The sequence below is a fragment of the Protopterus annectens genome, chromosome 8.part0, assembly GCF_019279795.1.
Source record: "Protopterus annectens isolate FY-2018-M chromosome 8.part0, PAN1.0, whole genome shotgun sequence".
In the NCBI taxonomy this organism is placed as follows: Eukaryota; Metazoa; Chordata; order Ceratodontiformes; family Protopteridae; genus Protopterus; species Protopterus annectens.
In genome coordinates, this window is record NC_056741.1 from 443,093,774 (window position 1) to 443,119,001 (window position 25,228).

A 25,228-nucleotide genomic window follows, 5' to 3' on the forward strand; every position below is an offset into this window, starting at 1 on the left:
AAAATCTGCACTCAGTACTGTGTTATTTGCACTCACTACTTTAATTTTAATTTTTCTTGCACTCAGCACTGTAATTTCACTTATGTTTAGCAGGAAAGACAGACCAACAGTATACAATTTTGGGAATTTTTACAAGGGTTACTTGTTCAAATGTCAGGCTATTGCAGTTTACAAGGTTTCCTAAGGTGTCCTAAAGCTATAAGGTAAGTAGCACAGCTTTTAATGTAAGAGTCAAATTTACTTCAGTTACAGGGAAGGAGGCAACCACTCAAGTAGAAACAAAGAGCCCTATGGCTGACCAATATGGTGACCTGCTTAATTACAAAGCACTGTAAGTGAAAGCTTAACAAATGCTTTTTGTGTGTGCAACTTACTCTGTTTAAATGTTGAGAGAAACTGATTGCAGTCCTGTAGACACTGTTTTGTAGGAAACTGTAGAGTTCAACTAGGAAAAGAGAAAAGCAAAGATTCTAGGGTAAGCATGAAGGCAACAACAGGCAGTTATTATATAATAATGCATTCAGAAAGGTCTGGTGGGGGGGGTAAAGTAGCATACTTCAGAATGAACTAATATTTATAGCTAAGAAAACTAAGCAAGAGAGCAATGCAGTAAATAAACACTTGCCAGATGTTAAAGATATACCAGAAAAACTAAATCAATTATTCATAATTGTACAACTGGAAAATTGCCAGTAAAAGCACTTCAGGTATAGCTAGCCCAAGTTATTCAAATCATAAAAGCACTTCTTCAATGTGTGTGTGCAATTTAAACATTAAAATCACATGCAGCAAGGAGGAGCTCTGATTATACACTTTTGCTAGGTACAGGTTCAGTTTAAACACAAATATTACCACAGAAATTCAGTAAAGTCACTAGCTACTTATAGAGCCTCTGAAAAAAAATAGAGCAGTCTGTGCAGAATCAGAATTTAGCAGCAGGTCATTCAGTTACACAAAAAACAGTAAAAGATCCATACAATGAAGAAACTTACACTAAGTCACACCAGGTCAGCCAAGGAGGGAAGAGAGAGGGAAATCCTAAGCACCTAGATTTGAAAATGATGCTTGTACTGAATTGGAGCAGTTTAATCTGTTTGAGGAAAGAGGGGGGTGGGGGGAAAGAGAAGGCAGTGGGAGTGGTTACAAGGAATACCCTGACTGACTCAATACACCACACCAGAGATAAGTTGAATGTAAGGGCCTAAAATCTGCACTCAGTACTGTGTTATTTGCACTCACTACTTTAATTTAAATTTTTCTTGCACTCAACACTGTAATTTCACTTATGTTTAGCAGGAAAGACAGACCAACAGTATACAATTTTGGGAATTTTTACAAGGGTTACTTGTTCAAATGTCAGGCTATTGCAGTTTACAAGGTTTCCTAAGGTGTCCTAAAGCTATAAGGTAAGTAGTACAGCTTTTAATGTAAGAGTCAAATTTACTTCAGTTACAGGGGAAGGAGGCAACCACTCAAGTAGAAACAAAGAGCCCTATGGCTGACCAATATGGTGACCTGCTTAATTACAAAGCACTGTAAGTGAAAGCTTAACAAATGCTTTTTGTGTGTGCAACCTACTCTGTTTAAATGTTGAGAGAAACTGATTGCAGTCCTGTAGACACTGTTTTGTAGGGAACTGTAGAGTTTAATCTGTTTAAATGTTGAGAGAAACTGATTGCAGTCCTGTAGACACCGTTTTGTAGGGAACTGTAGAGTTCAATCTGTTTAAATGTTGAGAGAAACTGATTGCAGTCCTGTAGACACCATTTTGTAGGGAACTGTAGATTTCAATCTGTTTAAATGTTTAAAAGATTCATCAAACTTAAAATCTTTTATTAAATACTCTGACAACTTTACGTTTTCCTTTGCAAAGTAATCAGACCATAATACTAATTCATTCCTTTTTACTAAATTCATGTTAACATTGTTCTGAGTTTCCTTAAATCTAGACTTGGTGCAATGAAAAAGCACAAAAATGTCCATTTTGATATTAATGGAGTTTTAAATATATATTTCTTAACTGTTTTAAGAATTGATTTCATATATGCATAGTCTAAAAATTGAAATGAATTTCCTTCTAAAATAAAATTTATTAAGCAGCAGAAAAGATTGTTACATATTTCTAATTTATCATATTTGATAAGCTAAAAATGTAGCAAAATCTGCTCCTGAATGGTTTTTCATTAACTAGTGTAAGTTTAGTATATCCAGAGTATAACAGAGTTAAAATGTACAGCAATAGAATATGATTCTACATCTGGGAAGCTAATAGCACCATACTTCCATAATCTTATGACTTCTATGGAGTTAACATTTTTTCAGTTTTCTTTAAATGTCTTTTGTCAGGTGTTAAAGCTATTGAATAAAATGTGCATATAATGTTAGCTAATATAATCAATTTAATAAGTACTAAAGCATCTTTAAAAGTGAAAAAAAGAACATTAATTTCATTTTTTAAGAAGAAGCACTTCTTCAATTATTTTTTCCAGAATTATTATTATTAATATTACTCACATCTTGATAGATTTTTAATCCTAAATATTTTAGTTATTTTCCTTCCCAATTATATTTTTACATTTATCTTTAAACTTACTATCCAGTAAGTGATTTAATACTAAAGTTTCAGTTTTATTATTATTAAATTTTAGCAGTCATACTTCTTGAAACTTTTTAATTTCTTCATCAATTTCTTCAACTGAATAATTCAAATAATTCAAATCTGCTATAGTTAGCAAAATATCATCTGCAAAAAGCTTTACTTTATTTTATTTATCCTTGCTAATTGAGAATCCATATTTTTTTCATTGCTTCTTATAATATTAGCTAAGGGTTTGATAACTAATACAAAATGTAAATGGGACAAGGGACACCCTTGCACTGTGCCTTTGTTTAAATTGAATCATTGAGAAATGTAAGATCCAATTTTAACATATGCTTTGGGGTCTCTATACAGTTTTTTTAACAGTCCAATAAATTATTCTGGAAATGCAAATGCATCTAAAGTTTTAAGCAAGTATTTCCAATATACAAAATCAAAAACTCTCTCAATATCTAATTAGGAATAATTTCTTTTTCATTCCTTTTGCTAAATCTAAAATACATACTACTCTTTTTATATTATCAAATGTTAATCCATTGACTAAAAATCATGTTTTATCGTTAATCATTCATTTTCAGCTATATCTCTTAGTCTTGTAGTGAAGATAGAAGTAAATATTTTATAGTCTAGATTTAACAAGGAAATAGGTCTAGATGAGGAAACTAACTTATTATCCTTTTCTTGTTTGAGTATAGGTGAGATTACAGAAAATTTGCATGAGGGAGGAATTATTTTGTCATTCTGAATTTATCCTGAAAATGTCACTCAGTAATTATAAAATATTTAATGGAAACAGACTATATAATTCCATACTTACACCATCAAACCCTGGCGCTATACCATTTCCCCCTTTTTAAAGTTTATTTGACTTCTATTAGGGTAATAGGCTTATTCAACAGAGTTATTTGCTTGTCGTTAAGTTTATTAGTACCGTTTTTTTCTTTAAATACTTGTCAATTTTGTAATTATCAGGATTATTATTTGTTTCTTTATTAAGATTCTCATGGAATTAAAAAATAAGTATTTCTTCTATGTTTGAAGTAAGCATATTGGTGTGAGGAGTTTGGATATTATTAATTTGTGCCTTGTTGCTTAACATGTTACTTCTATTAGCTAATCTATGTAGGTTTTTGAAGTCATTGCATAACTGTGCATTTTTTTTCTTAAGCTATCTCCAGTTTATGCATTAAAACTGTTTGATAGTTTGTCATTAATGTTTATTGACTTCAGTATTATCTAATTTCTTTCTTGTTCAGACCTTAATTTTTGTATTTATCATTAAAACCTGTATTAAAAAAGCACAGGTTGAAACGTGGAAGGAAGATCCTTTAAAAAAAACTTTTGGTATGATGCATTTGCATTTTTAATTATAGATTGGCTGTGATTGGCTATTAGATTTTTAAATTATTTAAACATCTGTCATGATTTTATTTAATTGTCTCATGAAGTGACTGGTTCGTGAAAGTGCTTACTATTAAATTTTTTGGAATATTATTTGTCTACGTAGCTTGCATTTTAGTGAACTTGCTGTATTTCTGTGCTGGGTCGCTTCTTCCTTGTATTTGTATCTTTATTAGGATTCTCATGGAATTAAAAATATTAAGCATTTCTTCTATGTCTGAAGTAAGTTTATTGGTGTGAGGAGTTTAGATATTATTGGTTTGTACCATTTTGCTTAACATCTTACTTCTATTAGCTACTCTATGTAGATTTTTGAAGTCATTACATAACTGTGCATTTTTTTTTCTAAAGCAATATCCAGTTTATACATTAAAACTGTTTGATATTTTGTCATGAATGTTTATTGACTTTGGTATTATCTAATTTCTTTGTTCTTCAGACCTTAATTTTTTAATGACTTCAGTATTATCTAATTTCTTTGTTTGTTGTTCATACCTCTCCTTGTATATTTTATCTTGTATTTTCAACAACCCTTTATCCCAGACTTTCCTTTTATTAATAGGCAGTCTTCCCACTCTATATTTAATATGCATTTTTAAGGAGTCACACAGTATGACTTTACTAACCTGACCATTATCATTTAAAGATAAAAAAAATCTTGATTTGTTTTTTAAATTCTTATATTTCATCATATATACTGGGATTATATAAATAATCTAAAATTTCCTTATGTCCATTAATATATTAATACTTAGCACATTTTGATTAGATAAAGGACAATAAATAGTTTTAAATCAATTCACTTTGCTAAGTAACTCTGTAGAGGGATAAATCATATCAATTCTAGTTTGCATCCCATGTGCATACGAATATTGACTGAAGAACAATTACTTATCTTCTGATTTTGCTATTAAATCAACTAAATTATTATTACTAATCCATCTGTTTAGTGCTTTAGCTAATGCCAGCATTTTACCTTTTTTCTGTTCACTTGTATCTTCTATACTAGCTATGCAGTTAAAATCCTCTGTTAAAATTAAACTACCCTTCCAATGATTTTATAGTAAGTTTAAGTGATATTTAGCCACTCTTGTACCTATTCCAGGGGTCCAGTAATATTAGTTAGTGTAAAGAGTTTGCCATTATATTTAATTATTACAAATGTATACATTCATTTGAATTCATTAATGGATTCCATGATTTAGGTATGACACTACACTAGGTTTTCTGCAAAGTATAGTAGTTCCCCTCCTCTTTTTGTTATAAAAAGCAGATGATAACACTTCATAACCTAAGTTCCTAAGTTATTTAAATATTGTATATCTTTATCTATCAAGTGAGTCTCTTGCAAAAATATAATGTCTCCTCTATTTAATTTTAGATATTTCATTAATGATTTTCTTTTTTTGCCATTATTTAATCAATTTACATTATTATATAATTGACTAAAACTATTCATACTGTGTATTTCAAAAGATTTCTTTTAAAAGATGATATGACATGTTGACCCACCATATTAATGTAATTGCATATAAGACTCTGATGCACTCCATCACTGTCTTAGGATTCCACATTATTTGAATTCCTCCTAAACTACTAAAATCCATTATCCTTAACTATTACAACTCATAAATAACAAAACAAAAACAAGTCTACAACTATAACTATATATATTACTTATAAAACACAACCTACCACGGATACCAAAGTTCCTAGTTTGCCTATCAAATAGACAAATCACAAAACTATCATTCTACCTACCAATACCTATAATTTATAAAAAAATAGCCAAAAGCTACTGTGACGTACAAATAGTTAATATAATATTATGTATAAGTTAAAAATAGCAATACTATTAATTTTGATATATATTTCACCATTTAAAACTATTCCCCATTACTACATAAAAGTTTCCTAACCCTCTTCAATTAATCACAAATATTAAACAATCCAGCAAATAGTGTACTATATATCCTTTTTGTAGCAGTAGTTTAAATTATCCATTAAATATTCCTAAATTATTCACTCATTCAACATAATTAAAACTAAATCTCTAAATAAGTAGAACAAAGTGGGACCTGAAGACATAAAGATATTTGTAAACTTACAAGTGACAGGTAATATTATCATACTAAACTATTATACAAAAGGAAAATCAATGTAAACCTATATTCATCATGCTAAAAGATATACTCATATTCTTAGATCTAACAAAAGCTCTGAACTAGTTTTAAACGTGCAAGTGTCTATATCTCAAAATTGCGTAACACTCTTAATATGATAAATATCAAAACATTTAAAAATCCTTTAATTATTAAACTAATCCATAAAAATATGTATATTACTGCGGTCAAAGACAATGTCTTGCTATTTCTATTGAGTCAAAACAGAAATTCAGTCTGTATTGTATACAAAAGTTACAATGTGCTTATTCAAATCCCATTCTCCCTTCCTGAGTTCAAACATATTGAAAAATCTATTTAACATTCTCTCAAAATGGATGTACTGATTCAGCAATATAACACTCAAATTTGATTTCTAACTTATGAAATGAGTTATTTCTGGTGATATTAGTGAATCTAATAACATACAACATGCAACAAGCTTCAAAGTTCACATGACCAAGCTGCAAACTTTCAGGATATTTTCAAATATTTTTATATGATTTTCTATGTAAATTATATGAGATCTTGGAGTCTCACATTTTTGCCATATACAGGTATAAGTAATACAGGTCTATATTATATTCTTGAAAGCCGAAAATGTTGAATCTGACGTTATCAGCACGAGAATATCAAACACCCAGAATCTCAAGCATGTAAACAGAAATCTCTGTAAGGGAAGATTTCCATTTACTGCACTGTAGTGCAGTCTCAGAGATGATATATTTAAGTAGCAGGGGGTGTGGGGTGCTTAAACCCATTATTGTACTTTTTTCTTTTTTTATTTTGTCTTTTTATAAGGTCGACGTTTGAAGACATTGACCATATGGTGTCGACCATATGTTGTTCGATGTTTTTAACCGTCAATCTTATAATATAGACCATGTAATACATATATTTGTTATAAGCAATTTATTATTTAAATATATTTTACTGTCTTATTTGCCTACTAATTTTCTATACATCTCACATTTCTAAACTCTCCCATCAAAGAGCTATTTAATCATCAGTTATTTATTAGAGATTATGGTATGTGTATATATTTCCTAACTTACTAATACTGTTCTTTTAATCTTTAATTAATCAAATTAATCTTTGATAGTAGATATTTCATTCCTTGTGCATATTCATATTATTCATAACATGTTTACTCTTCTTATTAATCCTAGTATAACAAGTAATCTTGACTATATATAAAATAATAACAACTTCTTTAATTTGAATGTGTGTTTTCAGCCATTGAGAACTGCTATTCTGATCTAAGCTTCACATCCTGACATTAGAATTGGATTACTGCATGTGAAAATGACAACTCACAGCAGACAGCAGCTGCTAATTTCCTCTGTAAGTTTCTCATTCTTCTTAATTCTTTTAAACTATTCTAATCAGTAAGAAACATCTAACTTTACTTCTTTCCATTAATATGTGCAGTTAGAGTTAATAACACTACAGCATAAGGTATTAACATTCAGCAAAATGTAAACAAATTATATGTCAGCAGCAGCTCAGTATAAAACATTACTACAACTTTTCTTTACCAATTCCTCATTTCTAAGAAAAGAAAAAAAATATGTTACTTTGAGTAGATTTCTCACATACACACTTGAAAAAAGAAAGAAAAATAAAGTTCCTCTCTATCTTCACAGGCATCAGTGATGAACTCTGACCTAGATTTTCTTCAGAACAGCTCAAGACCTGCATTTTCACACAACTGAAACAGTAACTTGTTCTCAAGCATTTTTAAGTGTTACTTGCTTCATTAAATGCTCTATGAAAGGAATGTGTTACATAGGAACAATGGAAACAAAATCAAAAGCACTTTAATAATGCTAATTAGCATATTACTTAGATCTGGCATTCAATTAACCCAGAAATACACATATTAAGTAAAGTTAAACAAATAAAATAAAATGTTTAATATATATATATATATATATATATATATATATGGGTCTACTTCATATGATCGAAAGACCATTTGATTGAAACACATATGATTGAAAGTTCATTTGATCAAAAACCAGTATTCAAGGCATAAAACTGGGATTTGTCCCCCTCCCCAATGTCGTGCGACCCTGGAGTTGGTATATATAGTTAGGGGGTGTGGGGGGAGTGGGAGGTAAAGCCCTCCATCTATTTTCCTTTAAAATCTATACTTTTTGTTTTATTTTCTTCTATTAAAGGAAACTGCACCCCCCCACACCCCCTCAACTATATAATGATATATACCAACTCCAGGGTCGCATGACATTGGGGAGGGGGACCAATCCCAGTTTTATGCCTTAAATACTGGTTTTTGATCAAATGAACTTTCAATCATATGGGTTTCAATCAAATGGTCTTTCGATCATATGAAGTAGACCCATATATACATATATAGTCTTAAAGTTACCAATTATATTGCTTATGATTCAATGATATTCTCTTGCGGAAAGAATTTGTTTAACATTTATAAATACAGTCATAAGATTAATAGTAGGAACAAAGTTTAAATGAAAAGATTCTTGTGTTTTGATAGTCTGTCTTTTTTTTAACCACTGCAGTCAGCTGCATTGCTGAATGATCACTGATAAAGTGCCATGTCTATTTTTAATCCAGCCATACTTTCAGCTATGTTGTTTGATGAACAGAAAAGCCAGCATAGGTTGTGTGGTACTCCTACCTACTACGTGCAAAGACAGTATTTTGTGTTACAACCTCTATGCGGTTTGCATTTCACCTATTCAGGCCATAAACAATTTTTAAATCTAGTTCACTACCTTTCTAGCCTCCGTCCTCCCTACAGCGTTCAGGTTACCGTACTCAACAGTAAACCAGAATTCTATCCAGTAAATCTGTATTTTTCCACCTTAATTGAAATACAGAGTATCCTGTCCTACAGCTATATACTAAGATCTCCTCCCCCCAGAAAACAGCAACAGAATACTGCTGCAAACAGTCTGAAACAAAAATTCTATCCAGTAAATCTGTATTTTTCCACCTTAATTGAAATACAGAGTATCCTGTCCTACAGCTATATACTGAGATCTCCTCTCCCAGAAAACAGCAACAGAATACTGCTACAAACAGTCTGAAACAAAAATTATATTCAGTAAATCTGTATTTTTCCACCTTAATTGAAATGCAGAGTATCCTGTCCTACAGCTACATACTGAAATCTCCTCCCCCGGAAAACAGCAACAGAATACTTTTGCAAACAGTCTGAAACAAAGTATGTTAGATGTTTCTGTAAATTCCAAACCTGTTACAATATATTAAACTGTCCTGTTATTTAGGCAGTGTACCTAGGAAACACTGTTGAGCACTGTACCTTAAACGACCAGCTGAACAATTCCCCTCTCTCCCAGCATTTTTCCACTTCTCTCCCAACAACTGAAACCCTATGCAGAACACTTAATTATTTTTATTAAACCTTGTAGTGCTCCTACCCATCTCCCAGTACTCCATAAGGGCTCAAAACAAAAATGCCATGGAAGGGTCTATCCTACCTTGTTTTATGGTTGTATTTTACTAGCTTTTTCTATTTAAATTGGCTCCTAAACCTATTGATAGTCTTCCTTCATCTATTGCTCACTACAATCCCCTCCCTGCCCCCAATGACTGGTCAATAACAGCCCCCAGTCATATATAGCAGGCTGCCTATCTGACAGCCTCAGTGATCACTCCCCAACCCTCCTACTAAGAAAACACCTTCATAAAGTGAAACCCATCATCTACCATCAAATACGCAAAAAAACTCACTTCAACCCTCTCTCATTCAACTCATCCCTAAAAGACTAACTGACAACCTCTAAAATACCTCAAACTAGATGATGCAGTTGACTACTTTAATAAAACATTCCTAAGCATCCTTAATCACCACGCCCCCATAAGACATTCCTGAACTAGAGCTCAACCATCCTTGTGGCTACAAAATACACCAAGTCTGAAACGAAAAACAGGGATAAAGCCTGAGACAACTGGCGCAAAACCAAAAACCCCTCTAATAGGCAAAAATTCCTAGAACTATGCAATAGAACCAAAAAGCTTATAAAATAATTCTGGCCCTCACTAAACTCCATCCTCCACCCAGGTAAAGTAAGTACACCCACTCCTAACTTAACTCACTCCTCTGAAAATATTGCTACCTCTTTCAGCAATCACTTCACACAAACCGTACTATCACTAGCTAGACAACATAACCCCCACATAAACCCACACCTTCAACTACAACTAACAATCTCCCCACTAGCTTCTCTTTCTCTCCTGTTCCTACCTCCAAAATAAAACAACTTTTAACTATACTTAAAACCACCAGATTAGCAGCAGACAATCTCCCAAGTGAGTACCTTAACCTTGCAGCTGACGCTCTGGCCTACCCAATATCACTCTTGATTAACAGATCTCTGTCAGAAAGTTATGTTCCCACACTGTGAAAAGTCTCACACATAATTCCCCTACACAAAGGAGGCTCCTCCACAGATCTAACCAATCACTGCCCCATAGCTATTCTCTCGCCACTCTCCAAAACACTAGAGAGACGCATTCATTATCAAGTCTCAGATCCTCCTTGCTAACAACCTCCTCTCCAACACACAACACAGTTTCCGACCTAACCATAGCACTACCACCGCCTTACTCTCTTTCTCTATCACTATCCTACAAAATAAAAATGTAGGTTATCTCTCCTCAGCTACCTTCCTAGACCTCTCTAAAGCTTTCAACATGGTCCGACACAAACAACTCATCTCTCTTCTCAATAACCTATCCTTCTCTCAAACAGTCATCAACTGGTTTCAGAGTTACCTATCTGACCACCAACAAACAGTTGTTTGGCAGGACAACCTATCACCCAACTACCAGTCTCCATAGGGGTTCCCCAAGGGCACAGCCCACTCCCTACCTGAACTGCAAAAAGTCACACAGGAAGCATTTTCTTCTATTGAAACTTGGTTATCCAATGCCCAACTAATACTCAACCCAAACAAAACAAAATTACTAATCTTTCAACCCACCAAACTTACCCTAGACAGCTCTCACTTTAACATCACAGCAAAAGACAACACCACCATCTATCCTACATAACGCACCAAATTACTAGGAGTAGAAATCGACAATAAACTGAACTTTGACATTCACATTTCCATGACCATTAAAAAAGTACACAAAAAAATAGGAGCATTATATAGAAATCAGCAACTACTTACCAAAGCAGCTAAAATTTCAGTAGCAAATTCTCATCTTATCTCTACCCTACTCTACGCCTCTCCAATATTTACTAACCTTAGACAATGTGACCTAAATAAGCTCGAAACCTGCTACAACAAAATTGCCAAATTTGCCACAGAGGCTTCCTACCGTACTCACCACTGTCTCTCACTAGCAGAACTGGGCTGGCTAGAGCTCCCCCACCTCCTTCAATGGTACCAACTCACACTCACCCACAAACTAATAAACCAAACACTAAAGGTCCCATCTCCCCAGAATCTACTCCAACCCTACATAACCACAAGACCACAACGATCCAGCCACAAAAACCTCCTACAGGTCACAAGAGCCAATAACTCTGCTGGAGAAGCATTATTCTCCTACACTACAGCCAAATTCTGGAACTTCCTCCCATCCTCAATTACCTCTGTATCGTCTTCCACCCACTTCAAATCCTTACTAAAATCACACTTAAAAACTTAACAGATATGCCCTTGCAACCCCCCCCATACCATCCACTCCACCCACCCACTACCTCTCTCGGCCCCCTATCAACAACCTACTCTTAGCAAGTTTGGCTACTCATGTTCCCAGCTACCTACTACATAGTAGTAACTTCTTGTAGCAACAACTGCTAATGGCTGCTATGTACCTCAAAAACAGATTGTATCAACTGTTCACTGATGAATCTCAACTACATTTGTAACCATGTTTAGTATATGTCACCATATTTTAAAATTGCACTATGTTCTACAGCTGTTTTACATCTATGTTTTATTCTTGTCTTACGTCCTCATCTGGACTAATGTCTATATTTTAAATGCTATGTTTTTTTAACTGTATAATGTAAGTAATACTTAATGTGGTGCTTTTCTCCCCGGGCCTCCATTGAAAATGGACCTGTGTCCAGTCGGACTCTCCCGGTCAACAAATGTAAATAAATAAATAAATAATAAACAGTCATAGAATTAAGGTGTGTCTTTATAAATGTGTTATAAATAGCATACACACACACATGCTCACACACTCTCAAATGCAATATGCGGAGGGTCTCATTTACAATAAATGAAATATTTTGTTTTTTAGGTTTAGGGAATACATTTTGAGATAAGTGGAGATGCCACAAGAGGGTATACTAATTCTTCAAGACAAACTATTACATTATTTGCACAAATATTCAATTTTTTACATGAATCAGATCCCACACATACCTCATCCTTGAAGACACAAGCATTTATCCAATTACAGAAATCAGATTCTTCAGTAGTGATAGCACTTCCCAGCATTCTAAGTTACAATGTCTGTCATGTATTTAGATCCACTACAAAGTGTGGGACAGTATCCATATTCACCTATAACCAAATTGTCTCTCACCACATTCTATATAATACAAATCTGGAACTGAAAATATACATACACTTTGGTTGTTGAGAGTTAATTGAAGAAAGGTTGAGGTTGGATGGGGATGGAATTTACTAGTTTTCTGGACAAAGTGTATATCTCCTGAAATAACTAGTTTATGCTTTCAGTAGTAGATCAGTGAGGTTAGGTATTTCCTGACAGTAAATGGCAGTGATATGTGCTATAACGTGAATTTTTCTATGGAACTTATTTCTGCAGATGTGAGTAATTATTTAGAGCAATGAAAAAGGAGGGGTATTTGAAAGGGGATATGGACATTGTTTGATTTGAGGCAATTTTTAATTATGGGTAAGTCTATAGGCAAATTGTCAAATGGTGCAACAGGCGAGAAAAAGTCTTAATGCAGGCATTGTTGGTTGAAGAGAAGAGGTTTAGGTACCATCAATACATTTATGTTTAGCCAGAGAGATGTGGGTGCAAAAGGGAGAGCTTATACAGAGAGAGGGATGGAAATGTATTCATGTTTTCAAGGAGTCAGTGGCAGAGATAGTTATAAGTGAAGGCAGCTTAGTTTAAGTAGCTAAAAGTTAGAGGGAGAACAGACAATGAAAGGATCTGAGTAGGTATAGAAAAAGTGCTGGAAGATTAGTAATTTGAAGCAAGATGAGCTGTAGATCAGAGTGCAGGTGATGTGTGCTGTATCTTTAAGAAGCAGGTCAAGGCTATACATGCACATATAAATTCCAGACACGTGCAATCTCTAGTGTCATTTTGTAAGAGCAGCCAGACTGTGAGCATGCATGATCAGAGTTGTTAGTTTGTATATAAGTTACTTAAGTTAAAGTCAGTAAACCTCCATAGTAGTGTGTTTGTATAAAATAAAGTTGCTTGAACAGAATCCACAGAGACTCTTCTATTGTGTCCAAAGTCTTACAGTGACAGGAGCCTTAACCAATGTTCTGCCAATAAAGTAAATAAGTGGAACTGGTGTTAAAGAAAATGAGAGGAGGCGAGTTATGCCTGTTTGGTTATAAGAACCAGTCTCTTACTTACCAGGAAGATACAGAAGGATGTGGAGAGAAAAGAAAGCTTCAGTCTATCTGTTCCGAGGCTGTATTCATAGCACTTACTAAGAAAAGCATGAGAGCTAAGTAGATACAGAGGAGAAAAGACTACCATACACATAAACAGTGTTACAGAGAGATGAGATGTGGTTGATTATCAATCTTACTCAGGGGAAAACAAAAAAGCAATCAGTAAGAAGATGCTGATTGTATGGAACCACCAGATTTTCAGGGTAAGTATATTTATTTATAGATTTAGTTAGTTAGTTAGTTAGTTAGTTAGTTAGTTAGTTAGTTAGTTAGTTAGTTAGTTAGTTAGTTGACATTTGTTGACCAGGATAGTCCAACTGGCCTAGTGCCTTTTTCAGTGGAGGTCCAGGGTGAAAAGCTCCACAGTACAATTAAGCAAAAAAATTACAGAATTGAAGTGAAATCCAATAAGAATACAAAAAAGTACAGGACTAAAGTAAAGGAAAAAATATATACAATAGAGTAATTAAGCAGCAGTTCATTTGGGTACAAGTAAAAAAAATCAGCAAGAAATACATTTGGTGTAAGATACTAAGTGTTAAGCAGCAATAGTGTGTGAGGGTACTACATATAAGGCAGTTGTGGGCTGGAGACAGGAATCATGTATCCAGAAGTTAGGAAGTGAAGGAGAGTGATTAGTAGTAGGTGACTGTCATTTCATATGTAAGGAGGTTAGTGTTGGAAAGATGAGGTGAAAGGGAGAAATAGGAAAGAAGAGTAAGGAGAGATAGAGTAATGGGAGAGAGAGGGGAGGGTTCAAGTAGGATGATTGCAGAAACAAGACCAGGTGCTGTTTAGTAATTTTTAAGAGTTTTCTTGAATTCATGGGCATGGGAAATGTTTCTAAGGGTCAGAGGGAGCTTGTTCCATAATAGAGCAGGAAAGTAGCTGTAGAGATTCTGTCCAATAGATTTTTAGGTTTGTGAATCTGTAAGAGGCACTGGTCAGAGCTTCTGAGGGATTGAGAGGGGTTATAGAGGGAGATAAGAGGGGATAGGTTAGGGCAGGATGAGGGCTTGTTCAGAATAAAATGGATTATGAGAAGTTACATAAATAAGAGTTGGTTAGAAAACTCAAGCCAGTTGAGAGTATGGAGAGTGTGACAGTGGTGCAATTTTAATTGCAGATTAACTGCAAATCGTGCCACTTTATTGTAGGTAGTTTTGAGTTTGGAGAGTAGGAGACTTGGAGACTACAAGTCAGTTAAGATTTGTGAGCTGTAGAATAGGTGATACTAGAGAAGTTATGTTTGGGCTAGTGGGATTCTGGAGTTGGACATGAGGACTCTTTTATTTCTATAAAGAAGGCCAAGCTTTCGGTGGGTTTTCTTGATACAGTGATGTACATGGAGGTCATATTTAAGTTGGTTGTCTATGATTGCACCAAGGAGTTTAGTGTGGGTATCAGCTGTGACAGTAGTGTTGTTAATGGAGGAGATGGAGAAGGAGAAGTTAAGATGGTAGAGGGATTTAGGGAGGAGAAGTAGTTTGGCCTTTTTAAGGTTAAGTATGAGCTGGTTGTTGGTAAGCCATTTTTCAGTGAGGTTAAAAGATGTTTGTGTCAGGGTGTGCATGTCAGAGGGGTTGCCAAAGTGGAGATGATCATAGAGTCTTCTGCATACTGTATGAAGGATGACTGAGGACAGAAAGTGTCAAGTTGGTTATCAAAGGTATTAAAGAGAAGAAGGCCTATAATTGAGCCTTGTGGTATGCACATTTTGATGGGGAGAAAGGGGGATTGAGCAGAGAGTCATTTGATGGATTGCTGTCTGTCTGTGAGGTAGCTGTTAAACCAGGAGATAGTCATTGGGGAGAGGTTGAGTTGAGACAGTTTGGAGAGGAGATGGAGTGAGGGGCAGTGTCAAAGGCTTTGCAGAGATCTAAGAAGAGACAGGACAATAGTTTATTATTGTCTTTGGCAAGGGTGATGGAGTTTGTAAAGGAAATAAGTACAGTAGTGGTGCTGTGGTGGGGACAGAAAGCATGCTTGGTAGGGGTGATCAGATTTTCCTGAGTGAGATAGGCCATGATTTGTTTATGAACACAATGTTCAAGAATTTTAGAGAGGGGAGTGAGTATGGCAATAGGCTGATAATTAGAGAACTTTACCAAAGTTCCACCTCTGTGGAAAGGTATGGTATGGATTTTTTTCCAGAGAGTAGGGACAGTGGATTCTGTGACTGAGCTGTTTATGAGGATGGAGACAGGGTATGCAATAGAGTTTTCAGCTGCCTTTAGGAAGAGAAGTAGTAAGTTATCAGCTAAGGGAGCATGGCTTGAGTTTGAAAAGAAGACTTCTGATATAGCTGGTTGGGATGTGTTTTAGTGAGAAAGGTTTTTGTAGAAGGGGGTGGGGGGTGGTGAGAGGTTGGTAGAGTGAGTAGTTTGCATAAGTTTGCTGATGGCATCGATAAAGTACGAACTGAAAAAGGATGCAGTTTTTGGGGGGTGTATTATTAGGGCAGTGGTTGGGAGTTGAGGGATTACCAGGGTGGAGAATTAGGTTAATAGTATTCCAGAATTTTGGGGGGTTTCTAGGTTCGGTAGTTTGGGGGGTGTAATAGAAGTTCTTTTTATCAATGTTAATCTGTTTTTTGGTTAGGTTTCTGAGTTCTCTATATTTTTGGAAGCTTGTTAGAGATTTTGTCTTAATTTAGAGTTTCCAGGCAGAATCTCTGTTATGGATAAGAGACTGGGTAAAGTTACTGAGCCAAGGAGAACAGTGTGATTTGACAGAGACTGCTCTAGGATGGGCAAGGGAGTTAAGTGTGCTTAGAAAGATGGAGTTGAATTGAAGGACAGCTTCATCAAGAGGGAGGGATGTAAGACAGGGCCAGTTGATTGCGGAGAGGCAATTATTGATATATCAGGGTTGAGGTTGGTTAGTTTGTCAGCATTCCTCAAGTTTGTGAGGTCTAGAGAGGTGTAGGGAGATTCTTAGGATGCATATAGGGGAGTGGTCACTGACTGAATCTGGTAGGGATTCTAGGTCATGACAGAGATTAAGATGGAAGACCAGAATCCAGTCAAGGATAGAGATGGTATTAGTGAGTTTATAAAGAAAAGTGGGAGAGGAGATAACTTGGGTGTAGTCATATAGGTGAATGCTGGTAGCTGAGGCATTAGAAATGATGGAAGCCAGCTGATGTTAACATCGCCTAGTATTATAGTTTTATTATATATATTGACAGACATAGCAAAGTGGTCAGGAAATCCTTCTACGTGGCACACCTCATCACAAAAGGTTTCTCATCCAGAAAAAAAGAGGTCATTGTTCTTCTCTACTCACCACACATTAGACCCATTATAGAGTACAATGCCGCTTTTGGTATGTACCTCACAAGACATCTTCAACAACTGGAAAGGCCACAGAAATACTTCACAGAGGATTACTGGCCTCAAATAGATGCCCTACGCAGACTGTCTCAAAAAACTCCAGCTTTACTCTGTCGTATATCACCTACTTAGAGGCGATCTCTGCCTAACATACAAAGTTATGTCAAGCCCAGAGCTGTTGGATATGCTCCACTTAAAGAAATCCCTCCAAGCTACCTAGGGATCTAAACCTTGTCACCACAATAAACAGAACATGCTGGAGGGATAGATTCCTATCCCAGAGACTTCCCATACTCTGGAACAGACTATCTATCTATGTCAAACAGAGCTTCTCATTAGCAGTCTTCAAGAAAATTCTTGATGATTGTATGGGAAATAGGAAATTCACCCCAGGGATCACTTCTGTGGCTCTTCTTGACAGGGGCACAGGAAAATAATTTTCTTGGGTGGCAAAAGCCAGGGTACCTTTTTGGCTAGGCTTATATAGGCCCTAGGGCCAATAGCCTAGTATCTACCTATGAACCTATGAACCTATGTGAGTATCTTTAGGGGACTACATGATGACACATAATCTACAGTTTGTAGATTGGCAGATGTAGTGTGCCATAGCCCATCAAAGTCTACATTAACATCATAAAAATAGATGTTGAAGACCAAGGAGTCCAAGACAGAGCCATGCAGAACTCCATTTGTGCCATAATTTTATGAAAGAGCCAATGCCAACCCTTATTGTTGGAGTCCTGTTAGTGAGCCAATTGGATATCCAGCAGATGGCATAATGATTAATATTAATTTGTGTTAGCTTGTTGTTAATACCTGCATGGGAAACAAAACTGAAGGCCTTAGTTAGGTCTATACAAGCAATATGCACAGTTTGGCCATCGTCTATGGATTCCATGGCTGTACTGAAGAAACTGATTGGACTGAGTATATACAATCTGCCTTTAATAAAACCAGACTGGTTTGGATTGAAGGGACCAAAGGTCCTGTGTTGCATCATTTATGAGACATATTGGACACATTCCATGGCATTACAAATGATACTAGTTAAGCATGAGAGTCTATAATCTTCCAGATTTGTAAAGGGACCACCCTTAACTAGTGAATCCACTAAGGCAATTTACTAAGAGTCTGATATAAAGCAATTACAGAGACTGAAGTTAAATATGCTGGACAAAGGAAGCAGCTGTGTGCACTGTCTAGAACTACTGAATTATTACTAGAGTTTGGTCTGTGATAGATATAAGAGGACTTGAACAAATGATATAATAAGGGGATTAGGAGTTATTTGGGTAATGGGAGACTGAAGGGTGGGTCAGTGGGGTTAAACAGGAGCTTAATGAATATTGGTAATGGTCCCAGGATCTGCGATTCCTGATATAGTTGATGTGATGTCTGTGCACTGGCCCAGTAATCAAGGTGCCTCAATCCTCACCACTAGCACCAGTGAGGGGCATGCACATTTGGGGGATAATAAGTACACACACACAGTAAAGTACAATCTCCCTTAAGAGCACACAGAGATCACAGTCAGTCTGGGGCTGGTTTCTCCCTTTCTCTCCAGATCCCCAATAAGACTCCCTACTGGCACAGCTATAGGGTCCATATCTCAGCCTAGTGGTCAAGCTAAAATCTCCAGCACCCTCTCTATCCAACAAGTGCTTCATGTCCCTGCCCAAGTAGCTGACACACACACACTTTAAGATTTGATTTATATACAAACACACAGACACTCATGGGGAAGGCTGGCACAGGTTCTCCACTTGTGCCTCCTTTCTGCCCAGACTATAAGGTAGTACTGACTGCCACCGACCACTAATATCAGCTACTATAAGGCCCTTCCCAAAGGTCGACCAACATCACTGTGTAATGTTACTGTTACCCAAATAGTATGTGTGACTGAGCAGCAAGACTATTGGAGTGGCTTGGATAGTATCACCAAATACATGCAAGTACTCTAGAGTTTAAATTATCTCTACACAAAACAGCTACAGTTGAAAGGTTTAAAAATATTTAATAATAAATAATCAAAGCACAAGACAAATCTCATCAGTTCAACACAGTGCTAATCAAGAGTTCATAAATCACAAGAACTTTAAAACAATATTGTAGGATAGTCTGACATAAATATGGAAAACAGCTAGACTAATCTGGCTAAATTCCTATCTAACTATAAGAGAAATGATGTCCTAAATAACTTTTCTTACAAGGCAAAGTGCTGGTGAGTTGTCGTCAGCTTCAAACAAAATCCAAAATGCTCAATTTTTCTCTCTGAGAAAGTCTTAAATTGAGGATACCCAGTACTGCTGAGTCATTTCACATTACATCATTTTTATCACTTCTCCTTTAGTTCCCAGGCTAACAAAAATGCAAAATTTACATTTCTTTGTAAGCTGCAACTGGCCAGGAAGCCACAGCAATACAAGACACTTTTACATGTAAATTCTATCAAGTAACTCTGTCTTAATAGCAATAGAAAGATTTTGCTAGCCCAGACATCCTGTCTCTGAGCTTGAGATCAAACATAGCTGTAATTCTTTACTTAACAGGCTTTCTTCCAGCAGGGTGAACTGTGGTTACCTTTTTAAAAATTCAGCATATAACACAGTTTTCTTACATTTAGTTTTTTTTATATTTGTAAAACAAGCCTGTGGCTTATATTAATATTTACAATGACATGGAATTATCTACAAAATTCTATCTGGCTGGGCTGGCAGTCCCTCAGTTTTTCACAGTTGAAGAAAATGTTGTCATTGTCATTGACAGAAGTGGCAATTTTTATTTTGTTTTAGTAACTAGTTGCAAAGCTTATCAAGACTCATTGCAAACATTATTTATTATCTATTATTAAAAGAGGGAGTACTTATTCTGAACATCCTACCAGAATTAAGTATGCCCAAAAAAAGGAATGTGGTCACACTTACAGAATTGTAAAAATATGTTCTTTAGCAGTTACATTTTGCAGGATCACTTCCTTTTACTGCTGAAAGTCAGTTTAAGTAATATATCCTAAAAAGATGTGGGAAGTGTATGGTTTACTGTAAGCTGATATGGTTTGGTCATGATAATCCATAAGGAAAAAGACAATGAAATCATTGAAACACTGATCTGTTATCCCAATCTGCAGCCCTAACAATCTGCAGGACAGAGTAAAAAGATTAGGACTATAGATAACTGTTCAGAATGTCACATCCAGGCTGCATCTAACTTAGCAAAACTTAGCAAAACTAATAAATTTCTCTTTTCAGAGGTAAAACAGTCCAGTTAAGGGTTTAAACAAATCTTTATTCAGTGAGGGATAGGTGTTCTTGTCATAAGAATACTTGGCTGTTGTTAAATAAAGATCTGCTTAAACACTTAACAGGACTGTTTTGTCTCTCCTATGAAAAGAGGACTTATTTATTTTTGCTAAATTTTGCAAAGTGAATTATAGCCAGGATGTGGCATTCTGAATGGTTATCCTTATTCTTAATCATTTAGATAGTCTATAAGGAGGTGGAAACTGAGGGAGGGTACTGGCAAGGTTTGAATCAAAAGACACAGTGGCCTTGGAATACATATTAATAAACTATAAATCTATAGTGAAATGGGAAACACATGACCAAACAAATACAACCTTGGGAAAATCTATTTTACTCACACCCAAAGAGACTAAATTAATATTATACAATGCCTTTATTAAAAAAGGAATTACTTATCTGTTTAAATAATGGCATAATATTATAGAACTTCATTTCACCTCTGTCTCTTCTCACAACCCTAGGACATCTTAGGCATTTAATATGCACATGCACACCTATGCACACAATGAGGTTTGCATAGAACATACATTTCAGTGTAGCTGATGAAGCTTTTTAGCAAGTTAGGATGCATTCAGCTGCTAATGTTAGTATGCATCTATGCTTCTAAGACAAGGAGAATGATTGTCTTCCATTTTTTTAATTTACAGCATATTCTTTTTACTTAGATAGCATTATATGTGCTTGGGAGGGTGAAGTTTTATTTTAAATTATATCAATTGTTGATTTTCATTTCTCTGCAAAGCACTATGATAAAAATGAGAAGTAACGCAGGCACTATTTTTGGTAGGTACAGTCACAAGGATTTCAGTCAGTTTATTTTGTTTTAAAACCAGACTTCTTCCTGTGTATAATGTTTGCCTTATAGTTAGAAAACAGTTGGGAACAACTATGCCTCTCAACTGTCCAGATTTTCTCAGAATGTCCAGATTCTTGCCTCATAATTTTGGTTTGTTCGTCATAAAATTTGTGATTTTCTACCAAAGTGAAGTAATAAAATAAAGGCATACATTTGAGTTTCAGACTTAATATCCTTCAGGAAATGTGTACTAATGCAAATCCTGTTATTCTACCATCTTTCTAGGTTTTTGAGTGTAATATTTAAAATCTGTCCCGCCTTTGTCCCCCCGTTATTTTAGGCTTCATCCAGATTTCTTGTGATAAGAGTTTGAAACATATGGGAACAGCTTATGCTTAATAAGCTTTTGATTTGTATTTCAGTAGCAACATTTCAAGGCTATCCCAACCACTAAAAGTTTTAGTATGATTTATAGATCTTATTCTGATCTTATTATATTTTTCAGTTTTGCATAATATTGCTGTTAAATTTAAAAATTCATTTAATGTAGGAAATTAATTTGATTTTCAATTTTTTGTAATAACTTTTTTTAGCTACCATCAGAAGACTGCAGAACAATTTTTATCTGGCCTTTACAGATAAATGAAGTGAAACATCCATTAGTATTATTGATCTAGCTAAATTATGTCTATAATCTCTTAAAAACAGACTTATCTCTTCCCAATATACATTTATTTTTTCACTATCCATAAACATGTGTCCAATCAATTTTTACATCTTTACTTCATCTCCAACAGTCTGAAGAAGTTATTTTACTAAACTTAGAGATTTTATAAAGAGTAACAAACATTCAATGAATATATATTTCCACATAAAAAACTTTCCAGTATAAATTTGAAGAAGTTTGACTAACTTATTCAAGTAACATCATTTTATTCTTACCATCTAGTGAGTCACTCAATCTAGTACTATCTAAAAGGTTCAAGAATTTTGCATCAAAATTATTATTATTACTATTTCTAATTAACTTACGTAACTTGAACAAGCTTTCTTTGTAGAACAATTTACCATTTATGTTAAAGTTCATATAATCTACACTGGGAGAATAGTTTTATGCTCCTCTTCATTCATATTATCTACAAATTCATTTAATTTCTTGCTGATGGATAATATCAACTGGTTCAAAGATTCATCCAACTTAAAATCTTTCATTAAATACCCTGGCAACTTTTCTTTTCCCTTTTCAAAGCAATCTTTTTAGTAAATTCATTTTAACATTGTTCTGAGTTTCCTTAAATCTGAGTAGGGTGCAATGGGAAAGCACAAAAATTTCCATTTTGATATTAATGGAGTTTTAAAAATATATTTCTTAACTGTTTTAAGAATTGATTTCATATATGCAGCGTCTAAACATTGAAATGAACTTCCTTCTAAGATAGATTTTATTAACCAAATGACACAATTGTTACATATTTCTAATTTATCATATTCGATAAGCTTATAAGAATTTAGTAAAATCTACTCCTGAATGGTTTTCCATTGATTAGTGTAAGTTGAGCCTATCCAGAGTACAGTAAAAATTTACATCAATAGAATATAATTCTACATCTGAGAAGCTAACTGCACCATACTGCCATAATCTTATATAATTTCGATAAACAATTTTCGATTTTTTAGGATACCATAAGAATGAAGTTAACATTTTTCCAATTTTCTTTAATAGTTTTTGTCAGGTATTAAAGCTATTGAATGCAATATGTATATAATCATAGGTAATATAATCATTTTAATAAGTGCTAACCCATCTTCAAAAGTGAGAAAAACATTCATTCCATTTTTAATAAGAAATAACGCTTCTTTGATTATTTTTTTTTTTCAAAATTATTATTAATAATCTTACTCACATCTTGATAGATGTTTTCCTAAGTATTTTAGTTCTTTTCCTTCCCAGTTATATTTATATTTATCTTTAAACTTGCTATCCAGTAAGTGATTTAACACTAAAGTTTCAGCTTTATTATTAAATTTCAGCAGTAATACTTCTTGAAGCTTTTTAAATTCTTCATCAATTTCTTCAATTAAATAATTCAAATCTCCTATAGTCAGTAAAACATCATCTGCAAAAAGCTTTATTTTAGATTTATTATCCTTGTTAATTGAGAATTCATATTTTTCATTGCTTCTTATACTATTAGCAAAGGGTTTGATAACCAATGTGAAAAGTAAATGGGACAAGGGCCCCCCTTGCTTTGTGCTGTTGTTCAAAATGAATCATTGAAAAATGTAAGATCCAATTCTAACATATGCGTTGGTGTTTCTATACATTTTTTATATTGAAATAAATTGTTCTGGAAATGCAAATGCTTCTAAAGTTTTAAACAAGTAATTCCAATATACAATATCAAAAACTCTCTAAGTGTCTAAGCTAATTATGGGTCATTTCTTGTTTATTCCTTTTGCTAAATCAAACATAGTTACTACTTTGTTTAGCCTTTTTATATTATCATATGTCAGTCTATTGACTATAAATCATGTTTGATCTTTATTCATTGATTTTTCAACTACATCTCTTAGTCTTGTGGTGAAGCTAGAAGTAAATATTTTATAGTTTAGATTTAATAATGAAATAGGTCTACATGAGGAAACTAACGTATTATCCTTTATTTAAGTACAGATGAGATTACAAAACATTTCCATGAGGGAGGAATTATTTTGTCATTCTGAATTATCCTGAAAATGTTACTCAGTAATGCTAAAATATTTAATAGAAACATACGATATAATCCCATACTTAAACCATCTAACCATGATACTTTACAATTTTCCCTTTTATAAAGCTTCATTAACTTCTATTAGGGTAATAGACTTATTCAACAGAGATATTTGTTGTTCACTAAGTTTATTAGTACTATTTCTCTTTAAATACTTGTCAATTTTGTAATCATCAGGATTATTATTTTTATCATTATTTTTATCATTAATAAGATTCTCATGGAATTTTTAAAAAGTAAGCATTTCTTCTATGTCTGAAGTAAACTTATTGGTGTGAGAATTTTGGATATTATTGATTTGTGCCTTTTTGCTTAACATCCTACTTCTATTAGCTATTCTTTGTCGATTTTTGAATTCATCGTATAACTGTGCAATTTTATTTTTTTCTAAAGCTATCTCCAGTTTATGCATTAAAACTGTATGGTGTTTTGTCATCATTAATGTTTAATGACTTCAGTATTATCTAATTTCTTTGTTGTTCAGACCTTTATTTTTTAATGACGTCCGTATTATCTAATTTCTTTGTTTGTTGTTCATACCTCATCCTGTATATTTCATCTTGTATTTCCAACAACTCTTTATCCCATACCTTTATTTTATTACTAGCCAGTCTTCCAATTCTATAGTTAATATGCATTTTTAAGAATCTGACAGTATGACTTTAATAACCTGACCATTATCATTTAAAGATAAAAAAAAAATCTTGATTTGTTCCTTAAGATAACTCTTAAATTATTTCAATTCCTTCATATATACTAGGATTCTCTAAATAATCTAAAATTTTCTTATATCCATTAATATGTTAATACTTAGTGCATTATGATCAGATAAAGGACAATAAATAGTTTTAAATCAATTCACTTTACTAAGTAATTCTGCAGAGGCACAAATCCTATCATTTCTAGTTTGCATTCCATGTGCATATGAATAACGACTGAAGAACAATTACTTATTGTCTGCTTTTACTATTACATCAACTAAATTATTATTACCAATTCATCTGTTTAGTGCTTTAGCTAATGCCAGCATTTTAGATTTCTTCTGTTCATTTGTATCTTCTACACTAGATATGCCCTTAAAATCCCCTGCTAGAATTACACTACCCTTCCAATGACTTTGTAATAAGTTTAATTGATCTTTATCCACTGTTGTACCTATTCCAGGAATCCAGTAAAAATTAGCTAGTGTAAAGAGTTTGCCATTATCTTCTTCTTCCCT